Here is a 27,928-nt window from a genome sequence, read left to right on the forward strand (position 1 = left end):
TGCACATATTAATTACTGGGAGATTATAAATCACTTTCCTTATTTTAGAGATCTCTTTCCAGCACAATATAAATCACTTTCCTTATTTTAGAGATCTCTTTCCAGCACAATATAAAGCTAACATATACTACAATGTTACTCGCTAAAAAAAATGTATGGGAGAAATCCTGGCTTCATTGAAGTCAATGGCAAAACTATTGACTTCCGTGAAACAAGGATTTCACCCATAATATTTTATTAGCAATCATGGTTGCTACACAATATGATGTATATAGTTAAAATACAATCTTGAAAAGTCACGTACACTTATCCAAACCTACCACACCATATCATAACACCAACTTGTGACTCGGTCTGTTTATTGGGATCACTTAATCTGTACCTGTGTTGAAACAGATCAGCCTCATTAATAAAAATGTTCTTCTGTTCCAACAGTAAATCACACCAAATTGTGAACCTCTTACTCAGACTGGTGAGCAATCACTCAGTGAAGAAGTCCCAGTGTAGTCGGTGAAACTATTCCTGTGATTAACTGCTCATCGATGTGAGTAAGGGTTCACAACCTTGTCCCACTATGGAAAAACTTATGGACCCCTGACAAAACGTTGTCTTGGGACTATATTTTTTTTTCAAAATCTCTAATACATAGTTAACCATGTATAAAATCAATGCTTTACATTGAGATGCCTTTCATCCAGAAAAATCTTAAACTGCCCAAATGATTGTGGTTCAGGTCCTGGCTCTTACATGACCTTTTCACACCAGTCCAGTGATGCAAAGGGGCCATAAAGGGGCCAGCAAACCTTCTGGAGCATATCGTCCCTTGAGCTGTTGCAGGTTAGAATGGCCCTTAGCATGCTCTAATTTGTACTGGAGGGTGAATTGGCTTCCATTAGTCTCGAGGACACACACAGACACCTTTGCCCTCCCTCCACCTAAAAAACTCCTTGGTGGCCATACTGGGTAGAGCGTTGCCAGAGCTTGTGACTGGGGTCTGTGTTTATTTGCGTCCCTTCACCCTCAACTGTGTTGAAACCAACTCTGGATGAAATGTAGCTGACCTTCTGCACCAGTAACTCTACACAATAGTTTTTTAGGCCGTTAAGTGAATTTCTTTACTGGAAACTGGGGGGTTTTACTTTGGCAACATGTAATTGCCTAACATGGAATTTAATCAGGACACCTAGACTAACACCCTTAGTGCAATCACACCTTTCATGACCCACAATTGGTCAGGACCTTGGTTTCATATCTCATCCAATAAAAGAGAATTAGATGTTTTGCTTGTCTGCATCTCCTATTGTGAAATGCAGAATGTCATTTTGCCTTCATTATCCATTTAGATGTGCTTACTGTACATTGTGAATACTTCATCTCTTACTTATAAACCAGCTCTGTCAATGTAAAATGCTTGTTAGTGGAAACTCAAATTAGTGAACCTGCTTTATTAAATCACAAGGGAGTCTGATGAGGGAAAAAATAGCAAAGAAAAAGACCCAGGAGTCATTGGTATAATAGGTGGTTTATAATGTGTTAAATGTGTTTATTTGCACTTCCAAAGTTCAGATTTCCTCATACATTTTCATACTGATGGAGATAAAATGCTAAAGTCTTAAATCCCTCTATGCCATGCTGAGTTGCTAAGGGCTGTTGAGTTTTTGTTATTTCTCCTCTCGAGTTAGCTCTGATTATGCCTGCTGAGTGAAAAATTTGTATTTGCCGACAGAAATAGGAAACACACCACGTGCACTTACACTCAGCAAATGCTCCAATACATCACAAAGGTTTGCTCAACCCACCTTCAGAAGCCAAATCGAGCATGTTATTTTCTGTTTAGATCTGATTCTGAAGTCTATCAGTCAGAAGCGTTTCCCAACCTCTGATCAAAGCAAGGCCTACAGAGCTGCAAGTGTTCATGTCCAGTCTCATTAGAGGATTGGATGGAGTGGCCCAGGCCTTCTAACATAAAGCTGTGAGTGAACTTCAAGTATGAGAGTGCATCAATCAAATCCAAGCAAGGCTTTTTATTTCATTTTTTTGTTTGTGTTCTTTTTACTTCACCTTTAAGTTCCTATAGGAATGCCCTTTCGGGCTGTACAGTCAAGGAGCATTCAATAGAAACAAACAAAACAACTCTCAGAATGGGTAAGCTTTTACTTCCCCTTAAAAAAAAATTGCCTCATTTGGTGGTTCTGTATTAATTATTTGTGCTGAACTGAACCATATACCAAAAAGGTCATAAAGCTGCATCCTGTATGTTTTATGTAAAACTGTGTGAAAGGGACAGTTTTCCAAAATAAAGGGTTTGTGCAACTTTTCACTTTCTCCCCTTGAGTTTTCACTGCTGCTCATTTGCGGGTGGCGAGTGAGTGAGAAGGGGGAGATGGAGGAATGATACAGGCCTGTGAGGAGACAGCAAGGTTTGTTACAGAAATTCGGAGGCACAGCATAGTGCAGTATGTGGGTGATTCTGTCCCTAAGCAGCATTTAAGGCACTGAAGATCTTTTAGTAATTAATCTTAAAATGACAACATGAAAAGGAGGACGAATATTGTTACATTTTGCCTTCTAATACTATTAAAGAAGAATATGACAATGCAGTTAGCTGTGATTATTAAATTATATGTATTTTTGCTTTGATCGAAGCCAAGAATCCAAACATAAGTGGAATACTGTGATGACTCTCCATGGAAATTAAATTACAATGAGTTCTGGGAATTCATTCTTTTGTTTTTCAATCTTTGGAGTGCAAAGTGAGCAAACTCTCTGAAACCCTATAGATTTCTTCATAAATTTCACCACCTTAAGGTATTTTAGATTATCCTACAAGAAACAAATATATAGATTGGTTACGATACATTTCACCATTGCTCAGATATATTGCTCTTCTATGGGAATTCCCTTTGTCTCCATGCCATGTGTTTTTTCCTGAACACAGCTATGAATGGATCAAACACAGTTCTTTGCCCACCCATATATATTATATTTATATATGTGTGTATGTTGAAGCAATGTGTAATGTGAGGCAGTAATTCCATCACTAATCTACCATGTGTTTTTTCCAGGCCTTCACATGTTTAGAAGAATTATGCAGATTTTATAAATGAGTACTAGAGCATTAATGCCACTTGATGGTGCCCCATATGTGCTTCCCCGTAGTGTTTGATGGGGAATCTGTGTACATTGTTACCTTTTTTTTAATTAGCACATTGTTTTTATGCAATGAGCTACCTGGTAAAACGTTTATACATTTCAGCGTATAATTTTTTCTTCAAAGCTGATATTGAGCTTCTCTCCTTTTGTAGTTTTCTGAAACATGTTAAGTTAATTTACTTTTAAACTATTGAAAATCCAAAAAACTGAAGTTTAAGGAAACAAATATTTTTTCTTCCCTCCTCACCTTCTCCCTTCCCGCCCCCATCCCCCAAATAGAATGTACTTTATTTTTGTCTGGTAAATAAATATTTATTAAAGTCCCGTGAGGCTGATTTCCCAGGGAGGTTATCACCATATTTTTTTAAAGATGTAAATCTTTGCTGTCTGATGAAATCATATTGGATCAAATTCCATGCTGATGCAAATAGGTGCAACTCCATTATATTCAACTTGCTCCAGCAGAGAACTTGACTCTCTATTTCAGTAAAGCTCTGAAAAGTCTAAGGCCATTATTAAATGTTGTGCTTTGAGGTTTATTTTCTCCAGTGTCTTGTTTTTATTTAGTGCTGAGCAACTTTTTACATCTCCGATTAAGCGACCCCTAGACTAAATCTAAAAAGTCTGTTACAGAGAGATATTTTATACATGGTGTCCTTCACCACTATGGTTTTCATGTCTGAATTTCTGGCAACGCTGTGTTCCTTGCTGGTGACATATTTTAGGCTACTTATATAGCTAGCTGTGGATTTGGACTATTTTTGTAGCAGCTCCCAAAACATTTGAACTAGAACTGCAGCTGTAGGGGCCAGTCAGAGTACAGAGTGTGGTTTCAGAAGAATTCTGGTGAACTTCAAAAGGGTCCAGGGGGTTGGGTTGGTTTGGTTTTGAAAAGAATCCAAGAATTTGGGAGCTAATTTGATCACCCCATTAATCTTGCAAGATTGAGTTTGTTTTGAGTTCTCCAGAATTTCTTTATTCTGGCCACTCCGGCAACATTGTAAAAAGCTTTTTCAGTGCTCCTACTTCTATGCTGATTCAGGAAGCATGGAGTCATGAAGACATAAGGTTTAAAAAAAAAAGAGAGAGAGAGAGAGAAAGAGAAAAGAAAAGGCTCTCTAAACAGGAAGAATGTTTTCTATTCTACATTGTTTCATCCTGTCTTGGTTCAAAGCTTTAGGCGTCCTAATATGGAGTTTATAGAGTCCTCATTTGTTCTGAAGACTCATTGGCTGCCATAGTTCTTGACTGGATGGATCATCCAATCAATACTCACTGACAGATTTTAAAAACATGGGTGCCTGCAGTTAGGATCCTAAAGCCATATTTGTATGTGTAAATAAGTAGCCTGTTTTTTAAAAATGCTGAGCGCCCAGGTCCTTTGTTTCTAAGCACCATGTCTTTTTCAGAGCAAGTTTAGATGACACAATAGTAAAAACATCAGAGCTCTGTTTATACTACATCTTTCACCATTCCTACTACTAAACTGGTAGTGAATTTCAGGTTTTAATTTTCCTAGTGTAGGCAAGACCAATGTGACAAGATAGACATTCCTAGAACAGCATCTGTAATACTGCAGGAGGAGAGCAGCCTTAAAGAGCACTTTTGAGACCCAAACTATATGGCTTTTTTCCCTCAGAGAAAAAGCTGAAGGGCTCTGAAGACTGGAAGACACCATAAGCAGCATTTTAAAGGATTTTTTAATATATTGAAAATGTAAGTGGTTTTTCTGAAAGGTTCTTATATACAATGTAGCAAGTAGTGGAGCGCAAAAGACTTTTGTCAGTGAACACAAGTTAAAAAGTGATTTTATTCCTTTTCGGTTAGATTCTGATACCTTTAGTCACACTTTTAAAAGTGTGCAGTAGTGTGACTTTTGCAGCAGTTCCAGTGGAGTAAGGCATTGCTCGATACGAATAGGGGTATTATAATCAGGCTGTGTGCGATTTCTTGCTTTTTATAATATCTCCAACATGATTCAAGGGAGAAAAGTACCAAAAGGTTTTGATTTTGAGTTCCAACCAAAGCTCACTGTCTAGAGACGTACCTAAACACAATGAAAAGGAAGAAATTGGAAAGAAAATGTAGGGCAGTTGTGAATATGGCTCTTACATCGTCGTCATCTACAGGTTCTGTAGTATAATCCAAACTCAAATTAATATCTGCTGCTGCTGCTATTGATATACCAATGTCTAGTTTAATGGAGGAACTATGAAGTAGCAACTTCTCTTAAAAATTGCATTATAGCAGTATAGCTGCATGTGAGCCTGAAGAGAGACATCATAAAATGATCATCACGTATGAGCCTATTGTCTCTTCTTTTGCCAATGAAGTATCACTTTTATCTGGTGATGGAAAAGGTCTCCCAAATTCAACAACTGTAGCTTAGCTCTTCATAATAGGCTTGGATAATAGAGTTGGTTATGAAGCTGTTAATGTTAATATTGCCTGGAACATAAATGTGAACAGACCTCTAGTGGTCTGAGACTATGCATTCATTGGTAAGTTTTGACCTCTGTCACTTGCCAGAAATTATTTTCTTAAAAAACAAAAATGCAGGCCCCAGAATATTTCTTATGTAAGTCAATGGTATAGAATTGTATTTCTGTGAGCCTGTACTTTTGCAGACTAGGTACATTCAATGGGTGGTCAACAATATCATCCTGTGATTGTACATTTTGTGTTTCAGTACAAAAAGGTAAAATGCAATGGATACATGTTCCGTGAGCAGGCAGTATAGGCAGTTAGTAATAAAGGAGTTAATTTTTTTCTACTCAGAAACTTTCTTCTACAGTGTCTGAAAAGCACTATATAAATGCTTTTTGTATAGTGTTCATAAAGTGCTATATACATGCAGTATTTATTCATAAGCACATGGTCTTTTGCAAATAGGAGAGTAAGTGTGGCATGTCTGAAATCCATAATGCACATCTGTAGCTCAGGCAACATCTAGACACAATACAGTATTCTGAGCATTGCTAGGAGCAAGCAGTAGTAATGCTGAACACCATTAAGGTCTATCAATCTCTTCTCCACTATTGAATGAACTGTGAAAAGTTCAAGCTGTTATAGAGCTAACAGGAACTACCAACCTTGATGTCACCCGTGCCTGTGAAATTTCAGCTAAAACAATGTACTCCAGCTTTCTTCACTGTAGAAAAAGCTAAAGAAGATGTGAACATGAAGTGAAGAGTGACGGCGGATGAATGGTAAGAATAACCAGCAATGAGGTCAGGGGATGCCCAGTGCAATGGATCTCTTCACAGCAAATGTAAATGATTTCCCCGCCTCCCATTCTTGCCTTCCTCACATCACCAAAACAAAGTCTAGCTTCCACCTGTGCACAAGCTATGCATATTTGTGTTGTACTAGTCCATGTGCATAATATGCCAGTGACTCTGCTTTGGTAGTTTGAGGTAGGCATGCCCACAGTATGCTTAAACAACAAGAGGTCTGTGGTGGGTTTTGGTTATTTTTGAACTTTTTAGATCTCGTTTCATTTTCATATAGGACATGTTCTGCTAGTACAGGTATGTAGTTAGCTTCTGACACTGATAGTGCCAGACATGGCAGTAATATGTAGACTATCAAACTGGTTTAAAAAAAAAAAAAGAATACTAGGTTGTTTCTCATTAGATTGTTTGTTTTTAGATAGGAAGATGTGTGTGCTCCACCACTGTTCACCAATATACTGTATTTGACATTTTGATGAGTTAAATCAGGCAACGGATGACCAAGAATATCCTGCATCTCTAATCCTTATCCTGTACGGTTTTGATAGGGAATGGAAGAGGGATTATGTGCTTAATTTCAGTTTCAACATTGCATTATCTATCATTCGTTTAAGCCATTTCTCATAAACTGTCTGATTTTTTAAAATAAAAAAATATATTATTGTTGGTTGTTTATTTCTTACTACCTTGTTTTTTCCTCTAAAATAGTCCCATTTGAATTAAATTCATTTGGGGTTGCAAGACTAGCAAACCTGCCAAGGCTACTCCTTCATTCTTCCCTCAAATTATATCCTATCGGAGATTCTACCACTCAGGCTCCCCCACAAGATGAGGGTGGGCACCTCTCTCATACCTGACATCCCTGTCCAGCTGTAGGTGTCATTGAAGTTCCAGTCTGGAGTGCGGGATGTGGTCTACCTTCAAGGGGTGACCACAGTCGAAAATGGGGAAAAAAGCAAACAAAATAATCCTTCAGACCACTAAACAGTCTGGGTTCATCCTGTGGTTCCTCGCAAGGCAACAGGTAAATAGTCTGGGTGAAGGGGGCTGGATTCCTACTCCCCTGTGTTTATTAGAGGCCCAAGCTAAAACATGCTGGACTATAATTAAAAGAAAAGTAAATTAAAGATGGTCCATCTACCTCTCCAGGCAGCAGAGGCTCTTCAGCTGCTTTCTGGGTAAGCAGCCCATGCTCTGTAGGGCTAGGAACCTCCAAACACTAGCTCTGCTTCCCTTTGTAGTGGGCTTGCATCCTTACTTTTAAGGAGCCACCCCCTTCCAAGTGCTACAGGCCTCACACATGCACCAGGTTGGGGCTGATTGTGCCCAGAGAAGCTCTTTAACCCCTTATGGACCAAAGTGGGAAACTGTCCCACCTCATACCCTTAGGTCAAAACAACACCTGGGCATGGAGGACTTAATCCCATGCCATTTCCCTTAACTGTCAGCTGTTCACCTGTTGCTTTTCAGGTAGAATTTCCCAACTCTTTCTAGGGGGCTGGCAGTTATACAGACTGAGAGCTATCAAATACGTAATCAGATAGGATTTGCTTCTGCAGTTAGCAATTACATTGTCAATAACTTTTTCATAGAAAAGCTTGGTTAGAGAGAGACTAATAATAACTAAAAGAATTTCCCTTAGAGATGCAGGTTGGTATGGAGGGGTGTAGTGTTTATTTGTTTAAACTAAGTCTCTGCAGCCATCTTTATGTCTGAAGGGAATAATACTTTGAGACAAGAAGAGATTACATTTATGATAATAGTACTTAAAGTGTTCAAACACTCATTGATCAACAGGTGCTACAATGTTTCTGATACAAAACACAACCAACAAAGAATCCTGACAATTTCCTGAACAACTGGTAAAATTCTAGGAAGAAAATTTGTGAGAGATGAACAAACAGTTGACTGAAAAAGCAGTAGTAGAAAGACAAAATGAGGTGAGCATTATTGAAGCTGCTTGCAAAATGGTTGACAGAAAAATTAGGCACAGAATTTTAAAGGCATGTGCAACAACACTACCACTCAGGCAAACAGTAGTTCTGAATAATGAACCTGAGACATTGTCCTGTGACATTTTGCGAGTTCATTCAGACCAGAAAGGGGTTCTGCCACTGTCTGTCCTGTAACTTTGGGTGTCTTTAGGCTTGCAGCTTTGGCTCAGATCTCTCACAACCGCAACTGGCCCACAGCACAAAGGTCTCTCACTGGGCTTCCATCAGTACAGTTACTTGTTGCAGGGTGACCTCAACAGTGCTTCCAATCTTGAATCTCCCCAAAACTGTCTCCCATACAGTGCTCCCATACAGGCACCATAGCTTGTTAGCTCAGCTGGGGTTATAAACTCCACTTTAATACACAGGCCTTAGATGGTTTGCAGTAAAACTGAGAATATGTTAGTTAACAAAGAACATAGTTTTAAGTGACTTTGAGCAAGCATGAAAGAGATATGAAGAGGTTACAAACAAAACAAAACTAACATGCTTTCTAGTGTCTGAAATTTAATTCTAGGAAGATATAGCATTGCCTAGCACAGTTTCTGACTCCCACAAAGTTGTCATAATTCTCCAACTAGTTTAGGATGAGGACCTATCTTTCATTGATACAAAGCGCTGGCTTCTTTATTCTCTGAGGTGATGGTTACCTGCGGGGTTCTCTCCCCTCTTCTTTATAGTCCAGTAAACCTTTGAGATGCATTCTTTTGATAAGTTAGCCCAGACCAAGTTCTTCTCCCCTGATGCTTATTCTGCAGGGTGCAAGCACAAAGCCTGTTCTTTCACCTTCTGCTTGACTAGCTTGACCACTTTGTTTACCTTAGATGCAAATGTACTTCTATTGTCCTTTCTATTGTCCTTGCAAAGCTTGACCCTGGCAGATAGGCAAATGCACATTCCTTTGTCTCAGACAAACCTGTTTATCTGCTCTACTCAAATTGTTTGGTCTAACACAGCAGTTCTCAAACTATGGGTTGGGACCCCAAAGTGGGTTGCGATCTTGTTTTAATGGGGTCACCAGGGCTGGTGTTAGATTTGCTGGGGCCTGGGGCTGAAGCCTGAGCCCCACTGCCTGGGGCTGAAGCCCAAGCCCCACCGCCCAGAGCCAAAGCCCGAGCCCTTGGGTGCACCCCTGGGTGGGAGGGGCTCAGGTTACGTCCCCCAAACTGGGGCTGAAGCCCTTGGGCTTCATGTAGCAATTTTTGTTGTCAGAAGGGGTCGCGGCGCAATGAAGTTTGAGAACTCCGGTCTAACTTATTTCCAGCACAACTTAACTCGACATGCTAACCACACATAGATCATGCAATAATATTAATCACTCATATGTCACTGGCTTTCATAAAGGACCTTACTCAATACACTTTGTATATATTATTATTATTATTTATTATTATTTTATTATACTATAAATCAGTTGAATCAATTACTTATTCTTAGGGGTCAATTACTTATTCTCAATCCCCCTGTTCTCTCCCTGGGGTGTCTGGACCCTGATTGTCACAGTAACCCAGGTCATATTAAGTTGGTGGCACATAGATGCACACCCTCGAACAGCACTGGGAAGGACTGAATCACAATTTCTTGCCTGGATCCTTCTAGCTCCAGGGCAGAAGTAACTTACTGCACCCTTTCACAGCATGCAGTTTACTACTTGCATTATGCTGGCTCAGCTTTCATTGCTGGCAGTTTGAAAGGTGAAGACTTGGCAGATGTCATGTTTGGTTCTACACATTCCTCACTAGACTCCGGCCATTCCCTGCCCATTTGCTCACGGGGCCCCAATTCAGAACAGTCCTTGAACACATGCTTACATTTCAGAGAGGTCAAGTTAAGCATGTGTTTAAGTGGTGTTCCGAATGAAGCATGTGTTTTTGTGTTTCTTGGGGCGTGCCAATTAGTGGCCCCAAGGAGTGGTAAACGAAGGGCTCATAAACAGCAGTGAGGGATGGTTTGTGGCCATGTGAGAGCTAATGACACACTTGCTTTTTATTTGCATTTGGTTCTGACTGTATTAAATGACTAATATCTTTGCCACTCTCTTAATGTGGAAAAATACGTAGAGTTGTAATGTTCAGTAGAAGAAAAGGAAGAACATAACTCAACAGTCAAATCTAACCTAAAATCCAGTTACCTGTAACACTGGAACTTCAGACGTATTTATTTTTATTTCCTAGATACTCATTAAATAAAGAGAGCCATAGATTGTGACAAATCTTCTGTTGCCCTTCAGAGATACATCATCTACAGCTTCAGGCCAAGAAATGAGTAGTTTCCATAATTAGTAAGGGAAATTGAATAATTGGGCTGTGGTTTATGAGCATTCTTTCTCTAAGAAGAGAAACCATGTAAGTTTCAGTCAAGTGGGTTTACTTGATTTATTTTTTTAGCACACAATTATCTTGTGTTCATTTAACATAAATTATACACTTGGATATTTATTTTCTACTTTTTTCCTTCTTTTCTCACAAGCAAAACCACAGTATCCTGTGATCATGAACATTTTCTGCTCACATTTTCTAAATGGAAATGTGCCTTTATACAGTGGTGATAATGATTTCAAACTCAGATTATGTTGTGAATACAGTTTTTCAAAAGCAGTAAAAGAAATAAATACATTTCTTCCAATAATTGGTAAAAAAAAAAAGGGGGGGGGGAGGGGAATATTTCAATAAAATTCTACCTGGTGGCAAGAAGAGGAGTACTTGTGGAACCTTAGAGACTAACAAATTTATTTGAGCATAAACTTTCGTGAGCTACAGCTCACTTCGTGACAAGACACCAATTTAATTCATAGATTGCTATAACAGCGATTCTTTAAATCTCAGTTGTTTTATATCAAATAATTAAAAAAATCTAAATCAGCTTACAGGTATTGTCCATGCTGTGCTCAAAAATACCCTCATGTCCAAGGATTTCCTAGTGGATATGCAATCAGCAATGAAAACAATAGGGGGAAATCCATTTCACACATACTGTACAAGGAGAAGAGGAGGGAGCTGGCACCCTCAGTAAAAGTTCTGATGCTTCCATATTTGCAAAGGAGGTTACAGGCCTTATCTTTTATTGTACTGTAAATTCATTTGCAGAACTACCAACTCCAACAGGCAGTTGCTCTGGAAATGACTTGGAATACAGCATACCAAGTCTCCAGTTTACAAAAAATTAAAAATAGAGATAGTGAATTCTGGTAGCTGGCAAGCAAGGTTGATGCCATTGCAGAAATGTCCCAAGCATATGATTATTATTTAATTACAGCAGTGGCCAGAGGCCCCTATCAGTACGTATGTGCATGCACATGCACACACAATGAAAAGAATCCCAGCCCTAAGAGTTTTCAATATAAGTAAAATCAGAAATAACAGGTAGATAAAACAAAGAGATGGAGAACACAAGATCGCATAATAAAATATCTAGGGAATGAACCATGATGAGTGCTACTTTTTCATGCCATTGTCATGATAGCATTTTTGGTTGTTTCTGAGTTACTCAGCACCAAGCATTATCAGGTCCTTAGAGACTGTTTATACTTTAAGGTTTCAGAGTAACAGCCGTGTTAGTCTGTATTCGCAAAAAGAAAAGGAGTACTTGTGGCACTTTAGAGACTAACCAATTTATTTGAGCATGAGCTTTCGTGAGCTACAGCTCACTTCATCGGATGCATACTGTGGAAACTGCAGAAGACATTATATACACAGAGACCATGAAACAATACCTCCTCCCACCCCACTCTCCTGCTGGTAATAGCTTTAAAAGATTTGTGGTCAAAGGGCCTCAAGCTGAATCAGGAATCCTATGCATGCAAGTAAGTCCCACTGAAGTCAAGGCACTCTTGACCTGATTTTTCTGTTCTGCTTTCTAACAGAAACTTCAGCAGTAGGTTTCCAAATAGTGGGCCCTAATTCAGCAAACCCACATGTGAAAAGTCCCAGTTCAGAATTTGTTCAGAGGAGTAAGGGTTTTCAGAATCAGGCAGAGTATGATTTCAACTAAAGCTGAAATGTGAAAACGTCTGTATCATTTATTTCACAATTGTTATATATTGCTCCTAACTTTATATAGACTCCTTTTGTGTGTTAAAACTCTCTGAGAATGGTTTTAATTTTGTTTCTGAAATTCTCACTTATCTGAAAAAATAATTTCACAGCAAACATTTACTTTATTTCATGAATCTGACATAGGATACAGCATATTAATTTTATTTGATTATGTTAGTGAGAGAGTCAAATCCTAATAATCTGTCCATGTTTAAAAATTCTTTATTTATTGTCACATGAAAAAAACAGCTGCCATATTTCAGTTGAAAAACAAAAACTCCTTTATCAATTATTTAGCAGAAAATGGTGTATTAAATAAAAAGTACCTAATTCTTGTTCATCTTAGATTCTGATAAAATATCTTTTTTCTGACTTCAGTTGGAAAACATGGGACTTTACATATCTTAAAATGACAAACACTTAAGTATTAGTGTTTTAAAATTGCAGCTGTTCCAGGACTTCTGTCTAGAGTAATCGAAGAACCCAGGGTTTTCATGCATCATTCATAATATAAATCTGTATTTTGCACATACATAACCTTAGAGTACATATTTACTGAAATTACAATCTACCTTTATTTTTAAAAAAATGCTTTCTGGTAACTATTTTGTTAGAAAATGAATCAGTATTCCTTCAGAATTCACCATCCACTCAGTAGCTTAACAGAAGTGTTGTTCGGGAGAGTTTAAAAAAAATGAAGGCAAAGAAAGAAGCAGGAATGGAAAGAAAAAAATTATGCCGCCTAGCTACAAGCTGCAGAGAGAAATTAATATTCAAAAGGTTAAGGTGTCTGTGAAATGTATGTAATGAGTAACACTCATAGTTTGTTACTATAGGTTCATTGCCTCTAATGTTGAGGACGGCACATGGATAATTTACGATTCCCATTGTCCTCTCTGCAGGGATTAATTCTGAATTATTTATGTACCTATATACGCACAGAACTGAAACATTTTAGTTAAAGTCAGCCACTCACTCATAGTCTTGAAATTATGCAGCCCTTGTTGCTAAAAATGATGTTAGCCTCTTGTGATTTAAGTCATAACATTTTATTTTCAGTCCCACTGAGAGAGAAAGCATACAGGAGGTGGGGGGAAAGGATATATTTTCCTGGAGAAATCTCTGAATGCATTTTTTAAAGATGTAAATAGATAATGGTAATTTTGTTGAGTCAAATTATCATCGTAGCAGGCATGTAAATAAACCTTTGTTTTATTCATGATTTGTGATAATGTTTATATTGCTCTGTGAGATTATTTTTTTTCAGATGGCTATCTTTAAGTACAAAAGCTTTGCATTTCAATAAAGGGAATTCTGTCTACTTATTAATTAATCAAAGAATGGAATTTCATTTAGGGAAATTGGTCTCAAATGTTCAGAATTCCCACCGAATCATCTGCCCTTGGTACAAATGAAACCTTCACTGCAGTTTCCATTTGAACTCCAGTGATTCCTTGCTGCTCTAAATGGCTCTTTTGGCTGCATCAAAATTCTTTAATCATGGAAAAAATGCAGACATTAAACATTTCTTAATAAAGTATTAGATTAGGGAGTGTCTTGAGATCTGGACTAAGGATAGTATTTGATAAAGATCTAACCCAGTCAGCATGAGCAGGTCACATGCATGTTATCTGAACCTGGATATATATTAATTTAGCATATTACACATGTTTTAAACCATTTTCACTTCATCTTGCAGCAGGTTTATTTATTTGTTTATTTTTAATGTGAACTGCAAGCATGCTTAGACCTAATCCAATTGTTGTGATGAGGCAAAAATATTGAAATACATACACTCTAAGAAAGAGGTTAATTAACAAAAGGAAAAAAGGGAAATGAAGCTTACATTAGACCAATCCCGAGCCCTTGGGATTTCAGGTAAATGGCCTGTCCTGCTTTCAAGAATTCTACCCCTAATAATAATGATACATCAGAAGTAGAGAGCATAGCTTGTGGTTGGGGTATTTAGTACAAAGCAGATAAAGATTTAGAATTATCTGAAGTGAAATCTTATCTATATATAAGATTAATCCTCCTTCCCCTCTACCCCTTTCTGTACAATTCAACAATTGCTAATAAATTAGAAGGAGGGGCATATTGATGTACTGCTTGACTGTAACACAAAGAAGTGTAGTTAGCAAAAAGCTGCAGTGGGTAATGAACAGTATTTTAACTCGGCAGTTTAACCTCAGTGTCTGTCAGCTGTGACCTTTTACCAACCCCAATGAGAGCCTGATTTCTCACTTTTGCTACCCACTGCTGGATGAGTGAATGTAGAATTTGACAGCGAGAGGTTTTACATGAAAAGGGAAGGTACTTAAAAAGCATGTTTTGTGATGATAGGCTACATTTATTCACTGTTCATTACGCTTGGTGCAGCAGCAGCGTTGGTGGATTGATTGGGTGTGAGCAGCTTGTCTTCTGTGGAAGTGAAGAGGCCTTATTGACCTGCATGGGAGCTGGAGTGACCTCTAGATGACCCCCCCTTTCACCTGAAATTGACCTTGAAAACAACCTAGGGTTCACCCCATTTTGAATAAATAAAAAAGTGTCTTAACAGCATGTGTATTATTAGAATTGACATATTGCACATTTCTCCTTTTTCAACTTTTATAGCGGTACATGTGTAGGGGGTGGGAGAGAGTGTTGCCTTTTAAATTTCCAGATCCTGCAGCTGCACGGCTTGGTATTTGTACAGATTTATGGAGGGAGGCAACTAGACTTTCTATTGCTTGATGCTAAATTTTACCATTCATCATTATTGATTAGAGCCTACACTCTATGACAGAGCCCAAACCTTACTATGACAATTGCTATTTCAGTTGTTATGGGCCATAATGGGCCATAGGGATGATTTAAAAGAGCACAATAGCTATCTGTAATTACACATGAATAATCCATGAATTCTCTACCACCATGCTTATAATCAGACCCTAGGCTGAGACATTTGTACTTGTTTCCCCTTCAGCGACTAGACCAGAAGGTACCCTTACATGCAAACACAGTACAACAGGCAAATAACAACTGTCTCCGTACAAGTCCAGTCTTGAGTTTTCTTTCTGTGTTCAAAATAAATCAGTTAAAGTGAGGGTAATGGAGTATTGCATTAGCTCTGATGGTTCAATCACCTAATGAACTTGACTTCTTATAATAAACAGAACGCTGTGGCTGCCTTATCAGTTGCTGTTTAGTGACACTGTTTTATTGTTGGTTTATTTTATATTCATCCTTTTTAAAAGGCAGTGATAGCTGCTACTTTGGTAATTCTCCTCTGCACAGAAAGGCAAAGTGGAGGGGATGTGGAGATCAAAGAGCTACTTTAAAACCTGTGTCATAATTTTCCCATGGCTTAGTCAACAGTGGGTGCTATCAGAGCCATTGCCTGACTTGAACTGTCTCCCAGCAGCTTTTAAGCATCAATTTGCTCAATGGCTAATATCCCCAGTGTCTGAGACACCCAGTTCCTGCTTAGCTGTGACTCTTCCAGTTGGCAGCATGACAACCTGCTGCTTTGGCAACATGACATGGTGAAGGAGAATGTGGGTGAGGTTGGCCAGATTTTCCTGTGTGAAGTATATCCCTTTGTCATTCCTGCTTCATTTGGTGCTAATCTTAGCTGGCAAGGCAGACAATGGGAAAACTCATTCACAGTGCTGTAGCATCCTTACTGGAGGATATGATTTCCCCTCCCCACCACCTCCCAGCTTGTGCCCTACTTATAACTATGATTGCTCTACAGTGTCCCATGTTAAGCAAAACATGTTATCTATTATAATCTACCACTCTCCTACATCTTTGCCTTGATGAACAACTGCAAGTGTTCTCTGCAACTTTCAGGCCTGCTAATTACAATTATTCTAATTCAGGATTGTAGGGGGGTGGAGGTTCCTTTTGGTTCTTGGGGAGCCAAAACATTTCTTCCAGTTTAAGAAGAACTTGTTTCTAGTTTAGTTTAAGTTCTTCTAGTATTGAGCATGGTTTGAACATTCTGCTCAATGGGCCTTGCATCAAGATTAAAATGTAACATTTTAAATGGAGCTATTGTCAAAGGAAATAAAAGACGGCACAATTTTATCCTAACCAAGTGATGTAAATGATTTTTTCAAATATTATTTCCTCCTAACAACTGACATTTATCTGTACATCAAGTAAACACAAAGCAGAAACGTGTTTTCTTTAACAGCTAAGTCTTTACAGGGGAAAAAAAAAGAATGACTTGTAATTGGTATGACATTAGAAACCCATGTAGTAGCTCAGTCAGCTTCCATCTCATCTTTGTTCCTACCTCTCTAGAAAGGATAAGGCAGTTTTGCCCAGAGGAGGAAATAAAAGGGAATCCTCGTTAAAAGGTACATTAATGAAAAAAAGAACAGCTTTACTGGGGACATGTGCAGAAAAGGATGTTTGAGTAGTAAATGATAATTTACTTTTGAGGTATATTAAAAAGGTTTAATCTTACTGATCATGAGTTAAATTGGATGTTTTAATCAGTTAGTGAGTGCCAAAAATAATTATGCCAGAGTGCTTAGTCTGCAGAATGTGTACACAAAGCATATAAATCCTTTCCTTCCCCAGGGATTTCTCAGAATAACACAAAACTAGGAGACAAAAGCAATATCAAACTCATATAAATTAACATTGCAAATGAACTGAAAAATACAATAAATAACATGATCCTATCACTTTGAATATGCTATACAGGGAAGAGTGTCCAACACAAATATATTCATTAATCTCCTATATCCTCACTAAACTTTTTTGGGAAACTTTCCTTACATTTACTTTCTGGAGTTCAATTGAAGGTCGTCCCATGCATGGAGCAAATTGGGCTAGTGACTAACTATGGAAATTTGTCATCTTTTCTGAAATAAATGTACCAAACTGCATTCAATTCAGATGATTTTCCCCATTAGGAAGATAAGTTTGTGTTGGTATTTAGTACCCACTCTAAAAATAAAAGCAATGTAGAGATGGATCCTACAATTCAATTTGTATCTTCACATAGATGCTCATAAAAATTTCATGTGTAAGGAATCTTTTTTCCTTTCTGTAATGGAATCCAGATAGCTGGTGTGTATGTGTGTGTGTGTGTGTGTGTATATATATATATATATATATATATATATATATATATAGTAATTACTGTAGCTGGGATGCAAATTTGAATGACATGGGAGTTAGCTAGGTGAAATGATCTTTAATCCTTGCAGTTTCGCAAAATAGTTTTGGAGCTGAATTATTTGTATAATCCTTTTACTTGGAAAATGGATATGGCATATACCCCTCTTACCAATCACATGCAATGTTTTGGAAAGCTTTCCTGGAAGCAACCAGGCTATCATTTCTGAAATGTGAAAATTATTTTCTTACAGCTCTGAATTTTTCACTCTTCACTTAATTTCTACAGTTCTTCTTTTGATTGTTTCAGCCTCCTCACTCCTCTTCTCCCAGGTGAAGAAACCTTTCTCTGACAATGGTTTTGTTGAATTAGACTAAGATAGCTGTTTTAAATATATTCCTTGCAGTCTCCTTCTTTACATACCTGCCTCGTCCAGCTGCTTGCGAACAGGGAAGCTACTGACTATGAGGGGGAGCTGCCTCCCATTCTGAAATAGTGAATTGTTGAGTGTCATATGATCCCAGACCCCTTCTAGCCAGGATAATTGTGTCACACTGCAAGATCTTAAATTTATTATAAAAAGCCACACACTGGACTTGATTTTCCCCTCATTTACACTAGTTTTAATCTGGAGTAACTCAACTGATGGCAATGGAGTTACCATGTTTATCCCCCACCCCCACCCCCGCTGCTCCTCAGACGTTCTTGTCAACTGCTGGAAATGGCCACCTTGATTATCACTACAAAAGGTTTTTTCCTCCCCACCCCCCGCTCTCCTGCTGGTAGTAGCTCACCTTACCTGATCACTAAAGGTGAAATATTACAGTGGGTGATTTTTGCATTCCATCTATACTGTGATGCCTTAGTATAATTGAATCAGAGATGGTGTGTTAATCTTAAATATGAATGTCCTGACTTTTGTGGATTAAAGTAAAAAATTCATTTTAAAAAACCTGTTTATGAAATTTTGTTGAAGCGCAGTAATCACAATAAAGAAGCATCATAGAAAATATTTCAATTACAGTCTAGAATAAACACACAGTGAGAGTTTTCCATTAGTTTGATTATTATGAGTTGAGGTGATGAACTAACCAGTAGAGTAGTGGCTTTTGATTCTAATTCTTTCAAAGGTAAGACAGACTCTAGAGTGACGTGGTGAGGTCTTTATCATACAGTACCTAGTTAACCATATGTAAAATAAATGTCCTAGGGCCGGCCTGAAGTGAATGTCCTCTCTGAGAAAATGATAATGTCATTGTCTATTCAAATATACTCATCCAGACAATGTCTGCCATTAAAAAATAACCAGCGTTAATTTTAATGATTGGTGAACCGCAAAGGTTTGAAGGTTTTAATTCAGATTGGATATGCACCAAAAACCTCTTGTTAGTAAGATTATGTGTAATTTCTGGGGCCTCCCTTTTTTTCCCTCTCTCTTCTCTGGTTCTCCAAATAGTCCCAATGGAATTCACCCACTGCAGCTGTTTTTGTTCCATTTTTCAACCACACTTGAAAAATGAAAAAAAAATCTTTGTTTATATGTTGTTTTTTGGGAGGTGCTTTGTTTGGGTGTTTTTCTCCTCCCCTTCAATGAATAAAAGAGGGAAGGGATGAAGGAGAAGAAGGAAGAAAGAGAAATGAAAAATGAAAATTTTACAAATGTTCACAACATTGAATAAACAAAAATTGTTCCTTTTTAAACCTACAAAAGGAAATATATTTATATAACATGGGTTGGTCTTTGCCATGTAGAATAGTGGTAAGGAGGAAAGGTTTAAGAGAATAGGAGTAGTTGTGGGAAAAGGAGAAAGAGTAGAAGAAAGTTTTCAGTACATATCCAACCTAAATTAATCCTTCAAACTTCTGTGATTCACCCGTTTAATGTCTTAATTCTGGGCATTTTTAATGGTAACCAGTATCTGGACTTCCCTGTTTGTATAGGCAATATACTTGCATTATCTTTGTCTCAGGAAGGACATTGACTTCTTAATGGAACTAAGGATATATATTTCTGACTCACTACTCTAAGTGGTAGAAAAGAGGAGAAGTAGAAAACTGAAGAGCTGGTGCAGGAGGGAAAGGGATTGAGAGGGTGAAATAAACAGTTGGGAAAATAAGAGGATGGAGTTATAGTCTTAGAAAATGGATGGAGAGAAAAAAATATGGGAGGGAATCTAAGTGAGGAACATGTTAAGGGAAGAGATGGAAGAACAGAGAGGAAATTAATAAAAGAGTGAAAATCTGACTAATTAAGAAATGGAAAAAATCTGAAATGAATCTGGGAGACGGGAAGAGAAAACAAGTGAAATCAATAAATAAATGGAAAGAAGCAAACAAAGAAAATTTAGGTTATTTCTAAACATTCAATACATATTTTTATACTTTACTGGCAGTATGATGGGAGCTGGAAGGGTCCTTCATCCAAAACTAACCTGGATGGGGGAAGGATGGGGGAAGCATTTTTCTCTCACCCAGGCTTGCAGTATGATCTTAAGACTGGCTGAGGCCCAAGTGTGTGGTAGAAGGGGCATTTCAGCACTTTCTCCCCATTCAAGTACTGACATGATCAGTCCTGAACCTATCACTAAGTTCTAAGGTTTTTAATCAAATCCTTTTTATAAAGTTGTAGACTCATAAGAGAGCTTAAAATTTTGCCTAGTCAACATGACGGCACCACGTTTTAGAGACTTAGCAAGAGCATTAGAGAAAACGCACAAACACCTTTGTGGTACATAAACATTCGAATAATTCTTTATACACCTGACCATATCAGCATAAAAAACCCACATCTTAATATGTCAACGAATTATTTCAGTGTCTCAGCATTCGCCAGTCCTGCATCCCATCTCAGTTATTCATTTGCATCCAAAGCAATATATGTTTCCAAGGACACAGAACTCTCTCTGTTGGGACCCCAGTAGAAGATGTGATTTACCGTCTGTGTATGATATGAAGATTTGCACATTTAACAGGGATGACTTCAGAGTCAGTGAAAGAAGGATGTCCTTGGTACTCGATATCATACTGAAAAAGAGCAGTTAATACAAAAGTTAATATACTTGGCCAGTATTTTTCTGTACTCTGCTTTAATCAGATATATTTGTGTTGGAAAAAGGACTCTCTCCATCTCACAGGTTAGCTTGTTCTTCTGCTTGATAACACAGTGAAATAATCATGACCTACTGTGTGTGAAATCAGCCTGTTGCTGTGGAAATGGTATAACTTTGGGATTTCACTTCAGGATCGAGCATTATAAGATGATGGACTTGGAAGGAACAAGCCTTTGTTTAGTTGCATGTACTGTATTTTATTCAGCTCCAAAATTCATATGAGTAGTCATGAAAAGCAAGTCCAGTATAAGATAAATGAATATACTTACAGTTTCCTATATTTTAAGGATTTTTCCAGTATGATTGTCTCTCCTGAAAGATCCCCAATATTATTCTTTGCTTATCCCCTGTGTCAGACACTCTACAAATCAAGGTTGTTGCCTGAAGTTTCATGGCTCTTTTTAATTTTATTTTATTTAGAGTGATTTGTATGGCCTTAACTACTGTGTGTGTGTGTGTGTCTGGTCATCAATTATACTCAGATTAATCTTTTTCTTTTCTCATTTATTGAAATAAGAGAGTTTTATTTCCCTCTTTACCCTTTTATAAAACCAACAAGTTGAATATTGTTAACCCTTGATTGCTTTTCCAAATTCTTCTATTGCCAGTGGTTTGTTTGCTTTGATTATGGCATTCACAATATTCCTAATGGATAATCTGGCTTTTTTTATGATCTTGAGCTGCCGGTTCATCAGCATGGCATGCTGCCGAACAACATCTGTTCTAGCTCTTCATTTGGTGGCAAAAACACACGAGGTGAAGTTAAGAGTCATTCTTATCTGCACTGGTAGTTAGTTCCCTAATGTGGCTCCAACTCTGTGAAAGTTTTGTCTCCTGCACTCACAAACCTTCCCCAATGAGTCAACAGCTTTTTTATTGTTGTGGTGAAATGTAGCTGGCATGGGAGGTAATGGAGGGAGAGGTGATCCCTAAAGCAGCTAGGGGCCAATCCCATGGAGAGCTTTGTCTGTCTTTATAAAGACCTCAGACTGGACTCAGACATAAATTGAGAGTGCCTGCACAGAGCAGATCACTGGAGGGTTGTGTTCATGGTGTTCATGCTCTGTGCTGCTAAGTAGATGGGTTCCTGAGTTTTGTACCAGTTGGAACTTTTGCAGGGGATGGCTTTATTCCTAGATATAGAGTTGTGCTCATCAACCCCAGAGGTTACAAATGTGTGGATCGCTGGAAGCAAGTCTGAGTCTACTATGAAGAGGCAGAGTCTTCTGGCCATCTAGAGATGGAAGTGGACATTTTGTGCTGCTAATGAGCATCCATAGCTATTAGGCATCCAATAGCTTTTGAGGCATCAAAAAGAACCCCATGGCTCCAGACTGACTCAGTGCTCTGAGAGCAGATGCCCTCCAAAGTAAATTTTGTAGAGAAGGCAAGTTCTTCAAAGTTCTTTCTTCTTCACACCAGGATCACTGTCCCCTCCCGCTCTCCCTTACCCTACACCCCTGGATTCAGCTTGAACCTGCTTCTTTTCATCCAGCACCTGACTTTTGCTCTTCACTGAGAAATCTGGCAAATGGTGCTGCTTGTATTTGATATAAAGTGGGTATACAGCTGGCTGTCATTAAAGTTCTCATAGTATTTCAGCTCATTTAGTTCCCTCAAAAAAATTTTTTTTGAGAAGATGAATAGGATGGCAGAAAAGACTGAGCAAGAGGTGAGGGCTCTTGAATTAAAGGAACAATTATGCAAAAACTCCCCTCTGGGTTTAGCCTGGGGTAAAGGACTGAAGCTGTTTGATGCTTCTTTCATATCTACAGCCTCTTTGGAGGTAGGACCGGGATATTTAATGATCTATACTATCAAATTCATAGAATCATAGAATCATAGAATATCAGGGTTGGAAGGGACCTCAGGAGGTCATCTAGTCCACCCCCTGCTCAAAGCAGGACCAGCCCCCGACTAAATCATCCCAGCCAGGGCTTTGTCAAGCCTGACCTTAAAAACTTCTAGGGAAGGAGATTCCACCACCTCCCTAGGTAACGCATTCCAGTGTTTCACCACCCTCATAGTGAAAAAGTTTTTCCTAATATCCATCCTAAATCTCCCCCACTGCAGCTTGAGACCATTACTCCTTGTTCTGTCATCTGCTACCACTGAGAACAGTCTAGAGCCATCCTCTTTGGAACCCCCTTTCACGTAGTTGAAAGCAGCTATCAAATCCCCCCTCATTCTTCTCTTCTGAAGACTAAACATCCCCAGTCCCCTCAGCCTCTCCTCATAAGTCATGTATTCCAGTCCCCTAATCATTTTTGTTGCCCTCCGCTGGACTCTTTCCAATTTTTCCACATCCTTCTTGTAGTGTGGGGCCCAAAACTGGACACAGTATTCCAGATGAGGCCTCACCAATGTCGAATAGAGGGGAACAATCATGTCCCTCGGTCTGCTGGCAATGCCCCTACTTATACATCCCAAAATGCCATTGGCCTTCTTGGCAACAAGGGCACGCTGTTGATTCATATCCAACTTCTCGTCCACTGTAACCCCTAGGTTCTTTTCTGCAGAACTGCTGCCGAACCATTCGGTCCCTAGTCTGTAGCGGTGCATTGGATTCTTCCGTCCTAAGTGCAGGACTCTGCACTTGTCCTTGTTGAACCTCATCAGATTTCTTTTGGCCCAATCCTCCAATTTGTCTAGGTCCCTCTGTATCCTATCCCTACCCTCCAGCATATCTACCACTCCTCCCAGTTTAGTGTCATTTGCAAACTTGCTGAGGGTGCAATCCACACCATCCTCTAGATCATTTATGAAGATATTGAACAAAACTGGCCCCAGGACCGACCCCTGGGGCACTCCACTTGATACCGGCTGCCAACTAGACATGGAGCCATTGATCACTACCCACTGAGCCCGACAATCTAGCCAGCTTTCTATCCACCTTATAGTCCATTCATCCAGCCCATACTTCTTTAACTTGCTGGCAAGAATACTGTGGGAGACTGTGTCAAAAGCTTTGCTAAAGTCAAGGAACAACACGTCCACTGCTTTCCCTTCATCCATAGAGCCAGTTATCTCATCACAGAAGGCAATTAGATTAGTCAGGCATGACTTGCCCTTGGTGAATCCATGCTGACTGTTCCTGATCACTTTCCTCTCCTCTAAGTGCTTCAGAATTGATTCCTTGAGGACCTGCTCCATGATTTTTCCAGGGACTGAAGTGAGGCTGACTGGCCTGTAGTTCCCAGGATCCTCCTTCTTCCCTTTTTTAAAGATGGGCACCACATTAGCCTTTTTCCAGTCATCCGGGACCTCCCCCAATCGCCATGAGTTTTCAAAGATAATGGCCAGTGGCCCTGCAATCACATCCGCCAACTCCTTTAGTACTCTCGGATGCAACTCATCCGGCCCCATGGATTTGTGCTCGTCCAGCTTTTCTAAATAGTCCCGAACCACTTCTTTCTCCACAGAGGGCTGGTCACCTCCTCCCCATGCTGTGCTGCCCAGTGCAGTAGTCTGGAGCTGACCTTGTTCGTGAAGACAGAGGCAAAAAAAGCATTGAGTACATTAACTTTTTCCACATCCTCTGTCACTAGGTTGCCTCCCTCATTCAGTAAGGGGCCCACACTTTCCTTGACTTTCTTCTTCTTGCTAACATACCTGAAGAAACCCTTCTTGTTACTCTTAACATCTCTTGCTAGCTGCAACTCCAGGTGTGATTTGGCCTTCCTGATTTCACTCCTGCAAGCTCGAGCAATATTTTTATACTCATCCCTGGTCATTTGTCCAATCTTCCACTTCTTGTAAGCTTCTTTTTTGTATTTAAGAGCAGCAAGGATTTCACTGTTAAGCCAAGCCGGTCGCCTGCCATATTTACTATTCTGTCTACACATCGGGATGGTTTGTCCCTGTAACCGCAGTAAGGATTCTTTAAAATACAGCCAGCTCTCCTGGACTCTTTTCCCCCTCATGTTATTCTCCCAGGCGATCTTGCCCATCAGTTCCCTAAGGGAGTCAAAGTCTGCTTTTCTGAAGTCCAGGGTCTGTATTCTGCTGCTCTCCTTTCTTCCTTGTGTTAGGATCCTGAACTCGACCATTTCATGGTCACTGCCTCCCAGGCTCCCATCCACTTTTGCTTCCCCTACTAATTCTTCCCGGTTTGTGAGCAGCAGGTCAAGAAGAGCTCTGTCCCTAGTTGGTTCCATAGAAATATATATACAGAAATTCCATAGAAAGATCCTGCAGGATGACTATGGATGTACTTTCCTTGTCTGTAGGCCATAGGAGGTCATCCGCCAGCATAGCAAATGCTGTCTCTGTGTACCTTGTCATGGCTTGAAGCGTAACTCAGAGGAATACAGGAAATGGGCAGCTGACAAAGAGCATTACATGCTGGTTTTTTATATCTTCTCAGTTTAAAAAGGGAGGTTGGACACTAGACAGAAGTTTGTAAGGTAAGCAGCATTGAGAGATGGTTTGGACTATTGTTTTTTGGTAATAGATTTCCCTCTTCAAATGATCTATTAACAATGGGCCTGATTCCTTCCTGTCTGGCACTTTGTGTATATAGCTATGCAGAGTACATATAAAGTGGACATAAAATATATACATAGACCCCAGCAGAAGGAATTCTTATAGACCTGTGCCACTTCTGGGAAGGAGCAAAGTTGCACTACATATAACTTTCCCATGCAAGTACTAGTCATAGAAGCATCAACGACAAACAAGGCCACCTCTGATCTTTGTGGCAAGTAAAAAAGAGTAGAGAACCTCTGGATCAATGGTTCTCAAACTTTTGTACTGGTGACCCATTTCAAATCACAAGCCTCTGAGTGTGACCCCCTCTTATAAATTAAAAACACTTTTAAATATATTTAACACCATTATAAATGCTGGATTCAAAGTGAGGTTTAGGGTGGAGGCTAACAGCTTGCAACCCCCCATGTAATAACCTTGCAACCCCCTGAGGGGTCCCGACCCCCAGTTTGAGAACCCCTGATCTAGATGGTGCTGTTTATATCCCTAATAGAGATTTAGTCTAATTCTCCACTGTTCTCCCCTTTGTGTAGTCATTTATACTTGTACAAAGTGGATGCAAAATGCCTTCAGTCAGGAAATGAGGGCAGAGTGTGAAGGCCAGGAATTTGATTTAAAATTAAATTGTTGAGTATACATTTTAAAAATGCAAAGCTGCACTACCCCATGAGTAGTCCTGGAAGTGATAATGCCTCAGAGAATTCTATTCATTCTCTGCTTTCATTTTGCTCTGGGAAAGTTGCCGTTTGCAGGTGTCATGTAGTACCAGCAAATGATGGCAACCTCATATGTTGGCCCAGCTTCCACCTGAACTCAAAGTTCAAGGAGTCTTACCCCCACCCTCACTCCTCTCTGGAGATATGTAGACCGAATCACAATTTAGCCCAGGAAAACTTGTATGAGGTAAAAAATAATGATGCTCAACAATGACTAGTTTGAATTCTGCTTAATGTAAATAAAAACTAATGCTTTTTGGATGAGTCCTTGTTTTCCAAGTTTCAGAACAGAGTGAAAAGTTTTTAGCTAATTTATAAACCCCTGAAAGTCTGAGTGTACTTATACACGAATACTGACAATCCCCTCCACAAAAAATGCCACGATAATATACACAGCATAATTCTAAAGTGATGGGGAATGGCAAGATTGGGTATTGTGTCTAGGAAACAGAAGAAAGCAAAACAAAATAATCATCACTCGTTTTTAAAGCAATAAATATATACTTTTTGTTATCAGTTTTCAACACAATGCTGAAAAATATATAATTTTTCCAGCTGATTTCCTCAGTTCCAGTTATTGTTTGAGTGTCTGACAGCCTTAAAATGATGGTATTAGAGCTACAGTAGAAATTTCAGATATTGATGTGAAATGCATTGGACAGTAGGTGTGTGTTTTGGAAAAGATGAAGTAAGATTTATTTATTTTTAAAGAGTCTAATAGATAACATATGCTATTTCATGCATCACCATCACAAATAATGTGGTTGTGATAATACGGTTGGCATTTTAGCATTTATCTAGTAGATGCTGTATTACCAACAATAATAGGTGCCAGTTATAGTATTTTATAGTTGGTCTGGCAAGACTGGAATTAAAAAAGTTATAAGGAAACCTCGAGCAGTCCTTGAGAAAGCTGGGCTGTAAATAGCATGTTGTACACTGCACACTGTCTGTGTGGACCCTGTTGCTGCACACTAAACGTTTCCTAGTGAGTTTTGATCTCCTCTGCTTTGAAAGTGTCTCCGAACTCCATATTAAAAGGAAAGGTTCATTCAGCTGGTTCAGCATAGGTTCAGATTGTATTGTTGCTCTGACCTCCTCTAGTATCTTCTAATCCTAGCTGCTGTAGCTAACTCATAGGTCCCTCTGGCTCATGGTCCGTTTTGCACAGGAATGTGTCAGTGAACACTAGATATGGCATTTTGAAACTGGCTGATGAAAAAAAGTCAGTGCAAGTGAACTGACTGACTGGAGTTTCATGTTCTAGTGATTCCTTTGGAGCCATGACTACTACGGGAGGCATGCCTCCCACAACTGAATATAAACAGCAGGCACTGAGGGGAAGGTTGTGGCGGGTGGCAGACTAGTGTCATGGCTAACCAGTCAAGAAGCCCTGGAGGATGGACCTTAAGAATTGAAGAATTACCTTCTTTAAAACACATTTTAAAAGATTAAGTTTTGACCTTTAGGGTCACTGTAAGGTCAGCAGCTATAAAAAAATAGCAGAGGAGAGAGAGAGAGATGAATCAAATTTCTATTAAAAACTAGTCATTGGACCAGTTTGTCTCATTTTCAGTTAGGATTGCTGTATGGGATTGTGTGAGTAATTAAGTGAAACTTGAATTGTCACAACTATTTCTAAATAGGATCCATTGGGAAAGGAGATTCTGAAATATGTTTTCATCTGGAAGGTGTGCCATGTTACATGATTTTGATGCAAAAGGCGGTTTCTCTTTGAGTTTTCAGGTTCAGTTATATTGACTATGTGGCTGTGAATCTGTACAAACTAAGACTGGTATGACTTACTGAATAGTCTGCAAGTTAAGACCACTAGCTTCTAGATGCTACAGCTGCTCACTGAAATCCAGGTTTTTAGCTACATTCACTGCCCCCCCACCCTTTCACAAAATTAATAGAAGTTACATGTCAAAATCCCATGTAATCCTCTGAAAATGTAGGTGTAAATGTCAGCTACCAGTGTGGCTGTAAATAAGGTGGCGCACACAGCAAAATTTCAAGGAGAGCTATAGGAGTCAGACCTTCAACTTCCATTCATTTTGTGGGACATATGAAGGGAAAGT

The sequence above is a fragment of the Chelonia mydas genome, chromosome 5 (genome assembly GCF_015237465.2).
Source record: "Chelonia mydas isolate rCheMyd1 chromosome 5, rCheMyd1.pri.v2, whole genome shotgun sequence".
In the NCBI taxonomy this organism is placed as follows: domain Eukaryota; kingdom Metazoa; phylum Chordata; order Testudines; family Cheloniidae; genus Chelonia; species Chelonia mydas.